The following is a 20,559-nucleotide window of genomic DNA, read 5'->3' on the forward strand; positions in this document are numbered from 1 at the left end:
CAGCATTCTCATCCTCACTACCCTCAGCCTCTTCCACATGTTGATTTATGATAGCTGCTGCAACCCCTATCATTTTGTTGCTTTTGTTAGGTAAAATTTCCCCGCTTGCATACACCAGTGGTGTAGAGTATGTGGGAGAAACTAGAGGGAAAGGTGTTTGCATACTTTATAGTGGTGTGCTGGGCTGGTCTGGTCTGCTGCCTGTGTAATTGGCTGATTCTGATACATTTCACCTGCCAGCTATGCTAGTTCTTCTTAATTACCTTCCTACTGCTGTTTTCCCTTCCCATTGCCTTCCTGTTTAAGCCCAGGGATGCGCTGCAGAAACACAGTGCTCAGATGTGCACAGAACTGCTATTTCCTGGTTCACTTTTTTTTTCCTTTAGAACCCAGTGCGCAGTGCACACACCTGCTAAGGCAATGTAAAGAGTGCTAAGCAGCCTCAGACATACACACTTGCTTAGCTCTAAGCTCAGGGCAAACCCTAGCCATAGGGCTCCAATAGGCTTACAGTATGTCTGACACACCCCTCTATGATGTCAGCTAGCTCTTAGGCTTGCACCATGCTCTTCCTGCACTGCCACGGTTGGGTGCAGGCTAGCCATGAGGGAGAATCTGGGATTCAGTATCATTCCCCTCATTTGCATAGCATTGCCTGCTAATGCATAGTTACTAGTCCCACACTGAGCCTTCCCCCTTAGCAAACACTATTCACTGGCCCTCAAAAGCAAAAAGCATAGGAAATAGAACACCCTCAATTGAGAGGAAAGAGGATTGGTGCATTCAAACAGCTGATTGACAGCATGATGATTGAGTGATTCTTCCAACAGTAAAGGAAGTAAGAACTATAAAAAGGAACTTCCAGTCCCAATCTCTACAATCTGAAGAAGGTACCGAAAGTGCTTATCGTTTGGAATACAGAGGGACTGTTTTATTCTATACCAAGATTTTAACTCAACATGAAGATTTCAATAATTTTTTCTACAATAAAAGGATTTTAACTGCTACCAAAGCCAGAAGCTCTTATCTGAACTGCTTGAACTTTTTGACTGGTTAAGTTGTAATTACAGTTTGCTACAGCTTACAGCAGCTACTACATCTTCAGTGTGGATACTTTGTATATCAGAATTGAAAGACTGGATACCTTGAAACCATCATTTTGTGACAGTGTAACTGCATTCACAGCGTGGATATCTTGTAAGTGCATTTAATTGAAGCACTGGAAATTCATACATGTTCATATGCATGCTGCACTTTTATAAGTTGTATGCCATTTAATTAATTACGCTACTTATTTCTCAAGAGAATCGTACTTCATTGGCCATTGTTGTACAGCACTTCATTTTGAGTATTATTCACTGGCCATGTTGTCTTCTGCCTGCCTTTGAGTATAATGGCAAAAATAGTGATTTTGGATACAATGCTTATTTCAGTTTTTTTTAAAATTTTTGGCCCGATCCCATTTGCGCGACACTGCCCTACGCTTAAACAGCTGAAATCGGCTAAAAAAATTAAAAGGTTTTTTTGTTGGCAACTGTTTTCCATGCTAATGGCCATATATTTGGCTATTGGCATGCTTTCAACATAATATACACTCTTTATTTGGAACTGTCATGGTTTCGTTTTGTAGTTTGTAGGAATATACCTGGTTACTAACCGAGTACATATCTGGAGACTGCACTAGTCCTGCACGGCCGGCTGCCCACTTGCTGGATTGCAAATTTACCTCATCTGCATGGTTTTCAGCTGCAAATGGGGTAATCTGCATACATGAGCTGTGTCCATGCAGGAATAGTGCAGGAGTGCTCATGCACATCTCTAGAGCTTATTCCAGGATCGCAAGGCAGCCATATTGCCTCCCGCAGCTTCTGCACTATTCCTGCACACCGTGCAGAGCTTGCTGAATCTGGGGACATGTCAGGCTTAATCAAACAACACTTGAAACTATGATACCTGCCATAATTTATATTAACTATGTTTAGACAGAATAATAATGATATTTGTACTAGCTGACAGACATGGCTGCATCCACACACACCATATCAAGATTGATCAAACAGCATTTAAAACAATGATACCTGCCATAATTGATATTAACTATATTTAGCCAGAATAATGATGACATTGGTACTAACAACTTGCTACTATTATTTAACCAGGATATACATGACATTTCTAAATCATACTTTAACTGAAGAAGGCATTAGTCTCCATGACAGCATTTTTTTTCAAAACACTCTACTGTTACTGCTATTATATATGATTTTAATTTGTTACATTTGAGTCTGAACTCTGATGAATGGTACCTTGTTGAATTAGGTAATCAATTACTTAAATTATTATAAGTAAAATCAATGAAAAATGAACAAGATAAGTATTCACTGAGTTCATGTAGGGGAATAGAAACTTCTGTGTTTGTATATGTTGCTTTGTTTGGCTTACATATAATGTAGTAAGTAACCCATCTTGATCTTCCTTTGCTTGTGAAGAATTGTTGGACTCTTTGAGTATTCTGAATAAATCATTACTGGTTCTCCGTTGTTTATGAAGCCCTCCTTTTTTTTAAATAAAAACAGATGACAAGTGATGTACCATATCAGTTGATACTTTGAGAGATGTAGTTGTAAGAGTTATTTTTTTGGGGACAGCTATCTTGGAATAATGTTATTGTTTCTTCTTTCTAGCATCAGTCCAAGGATTTGTTTCTTTTATTCTTTTAAGAGTAGGGGCCAACCATTACATTTCTTCTGAGATAGACACTCCCCCAGATTCACTATCCTTCCTTGCAGGACTCGCTTAGTCCTACATGGAAGCGGCTGTTTAGTAGCAGGACGGTAGCGCACCATGCATATCAATGAAGTCGTGCTGCCTGAGCTCCTAAACGGACACAGAGCATTTACTAGTGCAGGGGGCATGTCTGAGACCAGAACTCACAGAATATACATGCCCCTGCAATCAAGAACAGTAATATAGGACTAAGAATGAGCAAGACCTCTCATAGGTGTTTGTATACCCCCAGCAACATCCTCCCAAGTTTACAAGGGCAGTAGTAAAAACATGAAATATAAAGACGTTTTTTTTTTTGTATGAAACAGATTACGTTTAACCATAGGTGCACGGGTTTGCCCATCGCTTAGCTACGTTTAATGCAGTATAAATAGCACAAGAGGATAAAAAGCAAGATATATGCAAATGAAGTAATACTGCAATAACATAGTGGGCAGATTATTTGCCTTACGAGCAGTCATTCCTGGTTCGAGTCCCACTCCAATACATTCCATTTTCCATGTCAAATCACTTTATGACCAATACGTTTTGCTGCATAACCTACTAAATAACATATATTTGTGAACTGGAGTACTGCATTAAATGCAGATGTGAGGTGTCATTATCATAATGTTGTAAAGTCCACAGATAATCACAAGTGCCCTATGCAGTATATGTACAGAGGAATCAGGGATACAAGGTAAAATGTGTAATGAATGATAAATCCATACCGTTTCCAAATCCCCCACCTTCCCAAGAACCATTTGACATTACTGTCTAAATTAGTGCGGTGGTAAATGGGAGTAAGCACTGGTAAGCAAGAGTAAACATATTTAAGCAGTAGTAAGTGGGAGTAAGCATATTTAAGCAGTAGTAGGCGAGTTTAAGCCCATTTGCATGGTGGTAAGCAATACGCACACAGGTTAAGCAATACTGAAGCTAACTCTCTGTAAGCATATTTAGCAGAAGTTTAGCATTGCTTACCTTTGCACAAACCCACACAAATCCACTTATAATTGCTTAAAAGTATCTTAATCACTCTGTATGCATCAACTGCTGTTCTGGCCAGAAACAAAATAAACAGCCTTTGCAGGTCTTGAACCCAGGTCCCTGTACACTAAAGTCACAGTAGTTAACCACTAAGCCATCACAGAAGTACATAAGATTGATATCCTCACTATAGAAAAATCAAACTGAACATGGTAAAGGATTCTATGTACAGTTTTATGTTGTATAATCTACTACATAACATAAATATGTGAATTGGAATACTGCAGTAATCGCAGATGTGCAGTGTCATTGTAATAAAGTGTTAAAATCTCCTAATAAACACAAGGACCCCATGCAGTGTACGTACATGTGAATCACGGATACCAAACACATATATAACATGTAATGAAAAATCAATGCCAAAAAGCAAATATTATGGAAATTAAAAGTTAAGCAATGCTAAGCATTGCACAGCCCAGCTTAGTAAGTGTAAGCAATGTGTAGGCCAGCTAACTTAGTCTGCCCAATGGTATACCCCTTTAAGCAATGCCAACCTTAAGTAAGCAGGTTTGCCCATAGCTTAGCATTTTCAAAATCATTGACTCATGGCAAAGTACAGAAAACCAACCCTATTTTAACCCAACAGGTGGGAATACTTCCCATAACTGGTTGCAGCTTCCTCCTGTAGACACTATGTCTGGGATGGGAGAGGGTGTGTGCTTTTGGGTACAGTGCTGGGGCATCCAGGAGTCCAGAGTCATGCCAGGACTCCTTGTGAAAGACAATGACCAGAGACTGCTGCAGGGCCAGTACCAGGGCTCCCAATACAAAGTGGAAGCCTGGGACCATCTTGCCCATGACCTCTCCAGTGCCACTGGCATACCCCGAACTGGTGAGCAGATCAGACATCACTATGCCAACCTGAAGCAGAGAAAGAGTGATCTCTTAGATCACTGGCTACAAGAGGCTAGGAGGACAGGGGATGTCCCAGCCATGTGTATCAGTCCATTACCTGTTTAATAATTGCCAGATCATGTATATTATGGATAGGTATGGCAAAATATTCCTCGTATGTCTTTCACAGTGGCAGATGAGTGGGCTGCAAACCAGGAAGCTGATGACTGTAGACTGCAGTGGCTGCGATGCGAGACAGGTTAGTAATACTCTTGCATGTACTGTCGTAGGAAATAAATCTAAAAGTAGTAGTAAGTTAATTGCCTGTATAAACTTGTATTGTTTAATGCATGTACTGCATATACCAGAGAATATGGCAGGAAGAGTCTCATTTAGGTTGTATGTAAATAAAAGCATAATAGCCTGACAATAAAGGTCTAACTGCTGGACTGCATGTGTTTACTCTGGTATCATATGGTAATGCAGAGTTGCAATCACTTAATAGTACTGTTGTATTAAGCATTGTTACTGACACTGTGCTAGACAAAAAATGTGTAGGAATGTCTGTATATGACTATTGTAATCCCAAGAGGTCATATAGTACAACTGAGAGAGACTTAGACAGAAAACAGTGAAAAGGCAGACAACAAACTCCAAATAGCACACTCAACTGAAACGTGTACTGTTGTATTTTTAGCACACACAGCCATGGTTCGAATCCTGAGAGTGGTACTAGACTGTATGCAGAATCATACCCCACAACTGTACAGATATGTCCTTAATGTCCAGTAAATCTGCTCATATCTGCTGCCTGTCACCCTGTCCCCCTGGTAAATCAGTGGGATGATCCCAGACATTTAGCTAGCAAACAAGAAATATGACTGATTGTCAGACATCTATAAGAACAAACCTGTCACCCTAGCAACTCCCCAAAATGTTATGAGAGTAATAAGCCAAGTATGTCCCATCTACACCCCTATGTTGTCAAGCTGTGACCAGAGTGTGTACAGTAACAGAGTGAGACATATGTGCATAATACTAATGTGGAATCTAGTAATTTGTGTGGCAACATTCAGGTAGTGCTAACAAACACTGCTCCCACTGGTCTATCAGATACGAACACTGTGCCTAGAAATAAAAGATTGATATTCTGTACTGGTACTGTTTACTCTGGTATTGTATGGCATTCTTAGTGTTGCTGTTGCTCTGAATAATAAGGTATTACTCATCATTGTCACCCACACTGTGCTACATAATAAAACTGTCTAGGAAATCCTGTATAAGAGTGCTGTAATTACATGGCCAGAATGTAAAACCACAGGAGAATTATAGACAGAAATCAGACAAGAGATACACAGCAATATCTAGAGAGCACACTCAGCTGTGCTGGACAGTGTTTTATTTTTAGCAGATACAGCCATGGTTCGAATCCTGGGAGTGGTAGTAAGCTGTATGTACAATCATACCCCACAAGTATATAGAATTGTCCAGAATGTTCAGTTAATCGTCACATATCTGCCAGCTGTCACCCTGTCCTCCTGGCATATCAGTGTGCTAATCTCTGACATGTAGGCAGCATTTCATGTCATATAACTGACTGTCAGGCCTGTACACATTTAGAAAATGCCAATGAAAACAAACCTGTCATTGTACAATTCACTAAAGGTTTAAGAGGTCAATAGTTGAAATATGTCCTGGTTCACCTGCATGTGGTCAAGACATGCCCAGAGTGTGTGCAATAAGAGATGGGCAGGTATGTGCATAACATCAACCTGGAATCTGGGAATATGTGAAGGAACAGTTAGGTAATGTTAACAAACAATACCTCCACAGATATACCAGGTAAGAGGTGTATACTGCAGGTAAAACTCAGTTCATGTATATAGTTGTTTACACCCATACCACTGTCCAAACTAAGATGATAGTGTAGTGTACTGATACCTGTAAGGTACAGATCACAGCACTGACTAGGAAAGTAATGAGAAGTACAGGAATTTACTAGTTGTTAATTGACATCTTTCTCTCTCCCCACCATATCTTCAACAAAACAATAAATACACAACTCAATCGATATGTGCTGTATTAAATGTACTGTTAGGACATATGTCCTATTGTTTGATAATTATTTAAATTTGTTTCTATGCATGTGCCATGTTGAAATACTCCCAGATTGGTGGCATGCTGCCATTAATGTACCTGCATGCTGTTGTAATGGCCACTGTCGTTCCATATATGCACGTGTTCTGTTTGCTATGCAACTGTTGCATATCTGGTGTTTGGGTTAATGGGACTATCTATGCATGCTGTTATACCTAATCCTGGAATGTGTTGACTATTACTAACCCACATATGTTGTAAAATTGAAACACCATAGCACATTTGGGAAGGCTGGTCCTGCGGACCCATCTGTCCCACCTCAGCTGGCCGTGGCACCGGGCACCAGCATGTCTGGGGTCCACCCTGGGATCTCCTCATCTGTTGGTCCTGCACCATCTTCGGGTGGGACTGCCTCAAATAATGGGGCTCACCCCCTGGGAGTGGGTGTGGACAGGACACTGTGACCTGTCACCTGGTCTGGGGCATGGTGCACAGCGAGTTCTGCAGGGAGTTCAGAGATCTGGTATGCCAGCTTGAGGGCCACATGTCACAACTAGAGGGCTGCCCTGGTTCTCCTACTCAGCCCCCAGCACAGCTATCTTCGGGGCTGTGAAGGTGCAGTGCCGACTGCCCATGGGTGGGGACCTCAGTCCCACTTTTTCCACTAGGGGACTCATGGGCTTCCGATTTCCAAACACCCCTCCCCATCAAGCTATTTATCCCCCACGTGTCATATACCACCCCTGTATGCGTCTTGACTGTCTTGTCTGGTAACCTACCCAACCTACCTCCCCAAATATACCTACTATCCCTTCCCAACATCCCACTCTCACCTGAAAAAAAAAAAGGCAATCTGTTCCCAAAACAAAATCTCGCCCCAAACATAGCTGTCCATTTTGCACGTGTCCATTGGACACATGTAATCTGGTCAAATTGGCTTTACAACATATTATTGTTGTCCTCATGCCTCACTCAGGGGTTTGACTGTCCAAATCTATCTCCAAATTCAGTGTATATGCACAGCTGTTGCTGTAGAAGAAATGGGCAAGTTTCGACCTTCCCTACACCTGTCCTGCACATCCCTATCTATTTTCCCTACTGTCTTTCCCTCTTTGTGCCTTTTTTCACCACTTTCTTATCAATCCTTTTTCTTTTCATTTAAAGAAATTAGCGCAGAAGTAAGTGGGAGTAAACACTTTTAAGCAACAGTAAGTGGGTTCAAGCTTGTTTGTGCGGGGGTAAGCAATGCCTACACAGGTTAAGCAACTGAGAAGCTAAATCAGTATAAGAAACTGTAACCAGAAGTTAGCAGTGCTTACCTCCGCTCAAACCCATGCAAACCCACTTACAACTGCTTAAACATGCTTTCATCACTCTGTATCCAACGGTCTTTGTTTTGCCCAGCAACAAAATAAACAGTCTCTGCAACGCTCGAACGTAGGACCATGCACACCATAGCCAAAGTGATTCACCACTAAGCCGTCTCAGATATACATATACCTGATGTTTTCACAAACATATCATCCAGCACAGTCATCACAGTACAGGAAATGTATATAAACATATAGATGTATGTATGTGTGTGTGTGTGTGTGTGTGTGTGTGTGTGTGTGTGTGTGTGTGTGTATTATATATATACATATATATATATATATATATATATACATATATATATATATATATATATATATATATATATAGGTTCATAGGTTCATACTAGGCTATCTGTCCTAGGGCATTTATAAGCCTAGCCAGAGTGTGCTTGGCTTTCGCCACCCATTTTAAATTAATTTTGCTATGCCATTTTCCAAGGTTAGTATACTGTGCCTCTGTCTAACAGTGACACAGAAGTGATACCCGGGGTAAACCTATGATCTCCCATCCACTCATCAAGATTCCTCTTGAAGACAGTCAATGAGGGACTCTGCCTAATTTGGACTGGGATTTTATTCCAGAGTGAAGGGAGCCTCTGGGTTATGAATCTGTCCCTCCAGCATGTCCTATTTATTTCAGTGCTGAGGTTAAAGTCTCTTGAGCATGTAGCTCGATGGGATTTGGATTTTCTGAGGTGCAGCATGTCCATTAATTCCGGGTTGGACATGGCTTTATACGTCAGGCACAGATCGCCTCTGAGCAGGCGGTATGCCACTGAGTAGAGCTGGAGTTTCTTTAACCGACAGCATATGGCATCTGTTTGAGCCCTTTGATCTTCTTGGTGAGGTACTTTTGGGGTCTTTCCAGTTGCTGCAGGTGTCTGGTAAGGTACATCTCAAAAAGGGCATTGTACTCAATTACGGGCCTGATGAGCGATGCGTGAAGAGGCATGATGACCTCCCCTGATCTAGATGTGAATCCCTTCATGATTAGGTGGGCTATATAAAATGTTTTTCTAACCACTTTGGCCACGTGGTTATCAAATGAGAGATTGCTATCAACTTGGGTCCCCAGGTCCCTAATTACTTCTTCTGTACTTAATGGATTACCACCTATGTGGTAATTTGTGGGCACTTTGTTTTTGCCAAAGGGATGACTATACACTTTTTGGCGTTTAGCTTGAGGCCATGGCTCTGGCACCAGTTGTCAGTTTCTATGAGGCCCTTTTGGAGGATGCTTGTGTCGGCTGGAGAGTCAATTATGGCACCCAGTTTACAGTCATCTGCAAACTTGGTCAGCCACAGTCCTTCCGTGTTGGCCTGTACCTCCGAAAAATATATACCGAACATGAGAGGTCCCAGGACTGAGCCTTGTGGGATGCCACTTGTAACTGGTTTGGAGTCTGACATGGCTCCAACAATTCTAACCATGTGGGTTCTGTCCTTGAGCCAGTTTGCAACCCATCTAGTGACATAGGGGTTTATATTTAAACTGGTGAGCTTAGCTATAATGCCCGAGTGGGGTATTGTATCGAAGGCTTTTGCGAGGTCCAGGTAGGCTGTGTGGACCACCTTCCCCTCATCAATGGCCTTGGTGACTGTTTCAAAGAAATCAACCAGGTTTAAGAGGCAGGATCTGCCCTTAACAAAGCCAAACTGGGCAGGATCCAGTGCCTGTAGGTCCCCAATATCTTTATTTATGAGGTCCATGATGATCCTTTCCATAGCTTTGCAGATCAAGCTAGTCAGGCTTATGGGGCGATAGTTTCCAGGATCTGTTGAGGCACCACCTTTGTGGAGAGGGACCACTGTTGCTGTATGCCACTCTTTGGGTACATATCCTGTAGTAAGGCTGAGATTGAACAGTAGTTTTATGTTTGGGTTTAGCTCTTTTTGGAGTTTGTGTAGAACGCAGCCCGGGACACCGTCTGGTCCCATTGATGCTGTGTTTTTTGCTTTGGAGAGGGCAGCTCTTACCTGAGCATCTGAGATGTCAGGGGGGCAGCACTCTGCTGGGATAGATATTTGCCCTTTTGGTGGGGAGGGGGGGAGAAGTTTGTGCTGAACCTGTCAGCTAGGATGTTGGGAATGTCTGTGGGTTCGGTGTATTTTTTGTCATTTTGGACTAATTCTGAGCATATCTGGGAATTCTCACCCAGGTTCCTAACATAACTAAAGATATATATATATATATATATATATATATATATATATATATATATATATATATATATATATATATATATATATATATATATATGTGTGTGTGTGTGTGTATGTGTGTATATATATACATATTTATATACATATATATATATATATATATATATATACATACATATATAAATATATATGTATATATACATATATATATATATATATATACATCTATAGATATATATATATCTACATATATATGATTTATATATATATATATATATATATATATATATATACGTATGTATACATCTATAGATATATATATATATATCTACATATATATGATTTATATATATATATATATATATATATATATATATATATATATATATATATATATATATATATATATATCTACATATATATGATTTATATATATATATATATACACAGATATATATCGATAGATTTAAAAGAGACCATAAATACATATATGACCACCGGCACCATTAATGGGGGTGAGGGGCCCCAAGCTAACTAAGTATTGTATGTATTGATATCACCCCCTCCCCCACAGCCAAAGAGATCTGTCCTGCAATACAATACCATCTGTTGCAAGTCCCATAGCAAGGACCCGGCACAATATGGGCACAAGAAGTTAACAGTAATCCATCCCATCTGTATGATGTCAGGCTGGTATCAATAACATATCATGCATTACAGTCTGGCTACCATAGGGAATGTACAATGTGAAAGCAATAGACATTCCTAAGATACATATACACACACACACACACACACACACACACACACACACACACAAATATATATATATATATATATATATATATATATATATATATATATATATATATATATATATATATATATATATATATATATATATATATATTTATATATATAGATATAGATATAGATATATATAGATATGTAACTACACATACACACACACAGATATGTATAGGAAGATACATAGTTAGAGGGTGCACACCGTACTGAACAGCCAGTATTCCTACAGTTGCCACCCTATCAAATGGACAGTGTATGAGTCACCCATACATAGACAATTGTTGCCTGAAACATATACCGACAGAGAGGTCAAAAGATATAACACCACACACAGGTTTGCATACATGACAAATTTTATTTATGTACTATTATAGTTGTATATGCCATGTCATATAGCTGTTTAGACTTTGAAATACATGCTAACAGATTAATGCAACTCTCAAACAGATCATTTAATACGGTAATCTGAAAGCATATCATATGTTGCTGAACACCCAAGGCCTTCAAGTAGTACAACAGTAAAGACAGCCTGGGTCACAGGATAACAATCAATCAACAGTAAGTAATGCAGATGTATAGCCCAGCAGCTGCTAACTACACTCTGTATGCAATCTCTAGGGGAAAAGACTTCACTTGACACAATGGGATGTATCTGTTATATAACAAGGCATAACTGAAACCATCAGAATCACACTGACAAACAGCACAGTCTGTATGGCAGGAAGCAGTAGACCAGCATTTTCCCAAGGAGAAATGTATGATAATGTACATCTATATACTTTAAGGCAGCTTAATCCTAATATCCCTCACATGTAACAGCCTAGGTTATTTATGGTGCATACCGCCACCCCCCCACTATATATATATATATATATATATATAAGGGGGCACACATGTAGTGTGCAGATGAAGCCTGCATATATATATGGACCCAACCCCACAATATGTGTGGGGGCCACAATAGCACTGTAATGATGGCAGGAATGGCAGCATGACATAATCACAGGCCACTACATGACAATCCCTGACTGCATGTCATATGGACAAAGCCTGGTATGTAGGTGGAGGACAGAGGCTTGAACACAGGCCCATATGTGAAATAGTGTTGTCATACGCTAAGCATGTTGCTGGTGTTACAGGATAGTCTGCCAAATACCCTTAGTCAGGAATATGAAGTCAGAAACACAAATGGAGGTAGCCATGTACTGATAGCATTCAACAAACAAACTGCTAGTGATATATCTGACACAGGACCTGTGTGGTGGACAGACAAAACATAACAGGCACACCTCTGGTGATCAAGTGGATACGCCCACAGTTGAGAACTATGCAGACAGACTGCATTCCATGTTAAACTAGTATGTGTACCAAACCCTGTAACACTGGTGCTATACAATGCATACAGCAACACTACTCACGCTCTGTCTGTAGTTCTGGAATTTTATACAAATATGTAGATGGCCTGAGTCTGCAAGTTCTCTTGTAAGAGGTATTGCTACCTTCTGTCTGTAACACTGCTGCCCACACACAGGAAGGATGTCCACCATACAGGAAAGGTAAAGGGACCATGCCCACATGATTTAGAGATTTATAGTAATGCGGTGCCATGACAGTGGTAGTTGGTAGTTCTATACAGCATGCTGCATGCAGGTAGCAAGTGGAGGACACTGATTGGTGCAGAGGCCATCACCTGATTATATGCATCACCTACAAAAAATAACAACCAAAAGACTCCTCAGGGTAAAGGTGTAGCAGTAAAACAAGTAGCATTCACAAAAAAAATCAACAGTTTTTATACATAGCAATTAATCATATCACACAGCAGCCAATATAAGTAATTAACAATAATAATTAACTCTTACGAAAACATATTGTTAAAATATGTATATACCTATGCATACACATAAAATAAAAATAACAGCTCAAAACTTCTACATAATAATACTTAGCATTAGATATTCATCTGCTTTAATTTTAAAACAGGTTTAACTGAAACCATTTGATTTAAACCTGGCAGATGTTCAGCTTGTAAATGTAAAATCCATTGATATTCTTTATTCTCTAACCTAGTATTTAAATCTCCTCTTCTAATGGATTTCATCATAATTTCTATAACTCTAAATTTAAAATTGTGAGTAGCATTTTCAGATATATGCTTGGCTAGAGAATTAGTTAATATTCCCCTTCTTCTCTCAAAATTATGTTCTATGATCCTGTCTTTCAGGCGTCTAGTAGACTTGCCCAAATAAAAATATGTACATTTTATACAAGTAGCCAAGTATATAATATTATTGCAAGTAGAACATCTAAATGTAAAAATGTTCTTATTATTAGGATGTATAAAAATATTACTTTTCTCTATAGATGCACAACAACAGCAATTATGACAAGCAAAAGTGTCATGTCTTACTATTTTATTCTGTGATTGTGTTTCCTGCATATCTTTATAGCACAATCTGTTTTTAAGGTTCCTACATTTTCTGTATGTGAACAGTGGTTTCTGACTAATAACATTGTTAAGATCAGGGAAACTTCTAAGTATGCCCCAATTATCAGTTACAATTTTTCTAATACCATCACTACATCTACTAAAAGTGGTCATATAACGAACACTGTGAGTATAACTACCATTACTATTGCTGTTGTAACTACTAGACACTTCATTAAAAAAGGGGTACATGTAGATCTATTAGATAACACATACTTTTTCGCATCTTCCAATATTTCAGTCTCATAACCCCTTTCTTTAAATGATACCAAGGTCTCATCAATCTGACTAATACATTTTGTATCATTTGTATTTAATCTACTCATATGCATTACTTGACTTCTAACTATACTCTTATATATGTGAGGGGGTGCATACTTGTTCTATGCAGATATTTGTTTTATTAACATTCTTTTTTAGACAGATGTTTGTATGTCTGAGCTATCATATGTAATACTAACATCAAAAAATTGTATATTACAATGCTAATATTGCATAGAATAGTGTAGAAAGCTAGTGGTGGAATTAAGATATTCCACATAGGTAGTAAGTTCAGTTTCATTCCCTTCCCATATGACAAAAAATATCACCAACAAACCTCTTAAAAAATGTCACATTTCTTGTGTAGTGATTAGGACCCAGATTTACATAAAGGTCCTTCCACTCACTTAAGACCAGTGTTGCATAACTATTGGCAAAGGGGTGCCCATCGCAAACCCCATTGTTTGGTGGTAATACTTCTTGTCATATACAAATAAATTGCTTTCTAAAACACTTTCTAAAAGTTGACAAATGGTTTTGATCTGTCTACCAGTTCAATGTTTGTATTTATTCAAAAGATGTCTAATGGCTGTAATGCCATATTCATTTGGTATCATAGTGAAGAGCAATTTTTTATCCATAGTCTACTGCCAATCATTAGTGGACCAGAGTTCCATTGTGGCAACCCCTAACCGGGAAAAGCTGAAAGCTACAACAAGTTACCATAATAAAACTATCCATGGTTTTCATCCTAAACCATACATTAAACTGCTTTAAAAATTCTGCTGTGTCCTTAATGTAACTCTTCACATAATTCAGATGCTTACTTAATTCACCCTGTAAATATACAGAAATTGTCTCAGTAGCCCATCCATGACCTGATACAATAGGCCTCATTGGTAGTCTATGGATAGATTTGTGTCATTTAGGTATGCCATAAAGTGTTGGAAGTATAGAATGAGACACTGTTAAATATACAAATAGATCCAATGAAATGTCATTCATAACTTGTAGATCATACAACAGTGTATTAATCTTATTAATAATTTCATCATCTTGGACAGAATTAATTTCTTTAAAAGCCAAATAATCACATACTATGTCTAACATACTATAATGGTAATCCATTCTATTCATTATCACGATGCCCCCCACCTATCAGCCTCTTTGATTACAATGTCATCATTTATCTCCAATTCACGAAGGACCTGATTTTCTTCTTTTAAGTTATAAAGTCATTTAAACTTTTCATTCTGATAGTAATTTCTAATGTGTGTCTCACATGAGTTATAAGAAGCTTGTACAATAGGATGGCTACTTGGAATAAATATGCTATTGTGTTTATAACACATAGATGTATTCATTTGAGAAGTGCCATATAACAATTTTAAATCTAAGTTACGTACAAACAGCTTAAGGTCTGTTAGCGCATCCGCTAACCCTTCTATGTTAGAAGGAACAAATTTCAACCCTTTTTCAAGCAAGGAAACATGGGTAGCATTGATTACAAAGTTAGAGAGATTATTAACATGAGTCATTTATAATTAAGTTCCCGTTTGCATTCTGCACCTTCATCTAGGTCCGGTCTGACTCCTGTTCCTGTTTCTCCCCTGCGAGCCACCTCATGAATTTGATTGTTTGTTTATATTTATTTCCTCTGGTAGTTTTAAACAAACTACTTGTTTTGATTTTTGAAAAACCATCGTCGAAGCAGTTTCAGCATTGTTGTAATTAATAGTAGCTGGTTGGCCTTGCGATAAGCCTAATGCTGTACCAGAGCTTTGGGTGTGGGCGTGTACATGAAGTGAGGTAGGAGTTATACCTTTGGTAGTTCCACCTTCTGTTGATGTACCAGCCACAATACTATCAGGCAAAACATCATGACTGAAATCGGAATGAACCAATGGAGTGCTAAAATCATCTAGCTCTCTAACTGAATTGGTATTAACAACAGTTTGAGGATGCCTAGATGTCTTAATAGAATTATTTATATTCTTCTCATCCCCTGGCCATGAAAGGATGTGGCCATTATTAAAAGGCCATTATTAAAATCATTAATGTCATGACTGAGTTTTTTTAACTTAAGCCACTCCAATCATTTGTCATATGATGAAAGCTTATCCAACATTTTATTATAGTGTGTGATGATTTGGCTTTTAAAGAAATTAATTCTGTCCAAGTTGATGAAATTATTAATAAGATTAATATATTGTTGTGGTATGCCCATATACTGTTGTGCTATGCCCATGTACCAGCCATGATTAAGTTATAAACTAAAAGCATATTCTGCAATTATCAAAACTTGTAACTACATCACCAAGCTGTGCTTCCATTCTGATGTCTCTTACTTTTAATTCTCTGTCCATGACAATTGTGAGTCCCTACTAGGGAATCACTACTAACCCATTGTATATAATCACTTTGTTTTTATAATGGTTTGCTAACTTCTGTGTAATCTATGTAAGTTTGTCATTGTGGAGCTTTTCTCCCCGGGCCTCCACTGAAAATGGACATGTATCCAGTCAGACTATCCCGATAAACAAATGTAAAATAAATAAATTATAGTCCGATACATAGTTATTAAAACATGATGCACCGGATACTTCAGCTTCAATTTTTAGAATTTCATCCTGTAAATCAGACTCAATAGGAGCAAAATGTTCATTCATTAGATGTATATATTTTAAGCTTGTTTGAATATTCAGTTTCTGACATTTCTTATGAGGGCAGGATAAGTATTACTGTAAGATGGCATTTTGACCACCCAAAGTCCCCTAGGAACAATACCAAGTTCTATGTATGCCAAATAATTTATTTATTTATTTATTTTATTTTACATTTGTTGACTGGGCTAGTCTAGCTGGATACATGTCCATTTTCAGTAGAGGCCCGGGGAGAAAAGCTCCAAAAGTAATATAAAAGGCAAATACAGATCAAGAAATACATAAAATACAGAGTTATAGCAAGATCAAGTTCTTAAAAATTATACAAGCATATGCAAGTCATGACAGAGACGTGCTTAAGGTTACCATAAAGTTTAGGAGAAGTATATACATATATATATATATATATATATATATATATATATATATATATATATATATATAAGTATATTTTTTTTAACCATATATACATGTGGTGTAGCCAGTGGTGATAACATAGGAGGTAGGCTTCAAATAGGTGGTGGCAACTACAGGAGATGGTCTAATATGCTGAATATATTAGGTGTTTATTTTGTGAAAAATGTTATTTTACTGATCTAGAGAAGTAAATAAAGTGGTTTTTAAAAAGGAAGATTAATGGGGGTGAGTTGGGGGTGACGTAAGGAAGATGGGGAGGGTGTTGTTGTTCAGAGGGTGAAAATTCCATGCCTACAGATTGAGTGGGACATGATGATTTGTTGGTGGTGTTTTTTTGGGGCAGGTCTAGGGTGGGGTTCAAGATTGGGAGAGTATTTTTGTGGGTTGTGCGGGGATACAAGGGAATTTTGAGGGGTCAAACCATTTTTTTGGTTGCATGATAGAAGGGGGAAAGAAAATCTTGAAATATTATAGGTGAGCATTGTGATGTTTTTGGTGGCGGGGCATACGGGATTTGAAAAATTTGCCCATGGGGGCAGTATGGTGAAAGAAAAACACATGAGGGACCCAAAGGTTTGACTGATAGAGAATATGACATAAAATTAAGGTTGTTGCATGTTCAACAGTTGTGCAGGAAACATGAATTTTGGGGAAATGTGTAATTTTGGTTTGAAAAGAAACATTTTTTGTTGGGGACATGGAAACCAGCATGGTGTTAAATTGGGGGTTTGGTTTTTGATGGTGGCAGTAATGTGAGTACTGCATTTTGTGAGGGGGTGTATGCAGAGGGGTTTAAAAAATTGGAGTGGATGTAGTGGGGGCCCAAAGAGTAAGGAAGGTTTTTTGGGTATTTTGTACAGTCGGTTTTAAGGTAAAACCAATGGGGGTGTTGGGGGGTTTTCAAGTGGGGGATTTGGGTTCCATACATGTTCAACAGATACAGGGAAATGAGTTATATTTTTATGCCATGGGTGAACAGGGGTGGTCATGCAGCTCCATTTTGGGGTTTGGGCTATTTATTATGCAGAAATATGTAGTAGTTGTATAACATCCATATGTGCAGGGGGAGAGGATGAAAAGTACGGGGGTCATGTGGAATATGACCAGTTGTGAGGCATCATGAGTTGAAAAAGGGGGCCTGGCAGGTGGCAGCACGGGGAAAGGAAAACTTGACAGGGGGCCAGTTGACTGAATATATATGTATATACCCCAGGCCCACATATGGCTTTTAACAGGGATGGGGTGAAAGGGTCCAGGAACTGGGGGAGTTTGCATAGGGTAGGTGTAGAAGGCAGTGGAAAGGTATGGTTTAAATTGGTAAATGTAGAGGGAAAATTTAAATCGGGAGATAGAGGGAAAATATCAGTGGTTTAACCTTTTGAGATTTTTGTCCATTTGAAAATTTACCATGTGATTTTAATGCCCCAAATGGCCTGAGATGAAAATTTTTGGAAAAAGGTGGACATACTGTTTTAATTTTGAAAAAGGTGTAAACCTTTTCCCAACTGCAATATATTGGAAATTTTTTACAGGGGGTATCAAGAGGGGATGGGGTCAGTTTTAAAATGAACGGGACAGCCATGGGAATCCCAAAGTCCCCCTTTTGAGAAAATGCACATGCCCAAATTGCAAAAAGGGTTTACCTGTGCACCGGGTACCCAGTGGCATCCTAACCATTTAGAAGTGAGTTCTTTTACTGAAATTGGTTAATGCGCCCATGGTTTGTGCTCAGTTTCCCACCTGTGACCTAAAAAAAATAAAGGTTTCATAAAAGAAAACTAAAAACAGTTACCCCAACATGAACATGTTTAATTAAACACATGTGAATTTTTGTGTTAAAAAGGGTTAAGGGGCAAACTGGATACCATTGTGTTGATGGTATTGAAAACTGAAAAGGGGGCATACGGTTTTTAAAAATTATCAGCCATACATACAGTGTGGCAAAACAGTTGTATGTATGAAAACAAATACAGTTGGACATACATTTGTTTTAAATGATTTTGTACATAGGGTAATAAAAACCCAATAATAATAATTTTTTAAATGAGGGCATTTGTCACAAAATAATATTATATAGGGCATTGTAAAAAATGTACATGTAAAACACAAATGCCAAAACAGGATCATGCTAAACCATTTTACAACACTGTGTGCTGGTACTGCAAGGCTCATGTGTTAGGAGAGGAGAAAGGGTACATGTAATTTTGGTCCAAGCAGCCACATCTAACTATGGCAATGGGTGGGTGGGTGAAGTCATGGATTCCCAACTACAGGTGTACTAACAAAAGACACATATTTTCAGTAATGCACACACACTTTTGTAGTACTGGGTGCACGCTGCAGGTGGTCATAGGTGTGTACCGGGCATTGTCCATGGAAAATGGGAAGTGTGGGGATGTTTTACAGGGGTATATACCCCATGTGCCAGCAGGAAATTGACACCACTGGGTGACCCTCGGGGTGAGAGTGACATGCATCAAACCCTTGGGTGCCCCCTGCAAAGGGCCACTGGGGTGATCCAGTTGACATGTATGAAACATGTATTACAACACATGGTTAGTGTCTGTGATGGAGACCTGTACCCAAGCATGTTCTGTTGACTGTGGTAGTGTAGTGGAGGTCCCTGTGGCATGTGGTCACGGGGTGTTTTTCCCATCTGTGCCAGTTATAACACAGCTAGACATGTCAGTTCAGTCAAGCATGGGTTTCCCATATCCATGATCCCTCATCTGAAATCTGTACAGGGACTGACAGAATCATTTTGGGCAAAGTTTGGTAGGATGAATGTGTGGTAGACATCTAAAACCAATATGTATGCCATTACTACTTTTAAGCCCTCACTGACATGTGCTGTACAGACAGTAGTCAACAGTTTTTTCCCACATGTCAGATAATTACCCAGTGGGGGATATACTGTGACACAGCTCACAAAAGGAACATGACAGTGGGGCCTCAGAGTCCAGCTATGCTGGGGGTGTTTTTGCCAGTACTACATTTAGCAACCCTTTTTGCCTGGGAAAGCACTGTCAAAGTAGAAACATGATACACTACATGGTGTCTTTAACCGGGGTTACTCCCTTTGTATGAAAATTCACATGGATAAAGTGCTGTACAGGTCTTATATATTTAGTGCCCAGACATGACAACACCCCTACTGTAATGAGCACATAATGTTTGTACATGATTACATACACTTATTACAGATGTCATTCCCCGCATGTTATCAGACGGGGATGTGAGACGGGTTACCGGGGCGGGCCATGCTTAGCAGGTGTCAGCTTGTGCAATATAACAGCACACATTTGGACTGGAAAAAGGGACAGGGTGAAACCCCCTTTTAAACATATTCACTGTTAGTTATGCAACCTGTGCAAATGTGCTTAAACCCTCAAATGCCTTAACCACTCTGTATCCAGCACCCCTTTGTTCTGCCCAGCAACAAAATACACCCCTTGCAGGTCTTAACCCAGGACTGAAACCCCATGTACAACAGTTAACCACACCCATGACAGCTGTGAAGACAGTTTTTTTTCCAATTTTCTGTAAACACATATTGAATAGTATTGAAAATTGCTGTGATTCCCCAATTGTGTAACTTTTTTATATTTTTTCATACATGTGTTAATCAAATATACAATTC

This window comes from Protopterus annectens, chromosome 6.part0 (assembly GCF_019279795.1).
Source record: "Protopterus annectens isolate FY-2018-M chromosome 6.part0, PAN1.0, whole genome shotgun sequence".
NCBI lineage: Eukaryota > Metazoa > Chordata > Ceratodontiformes > Protopteridae > Protopterus > Protopterus annectens.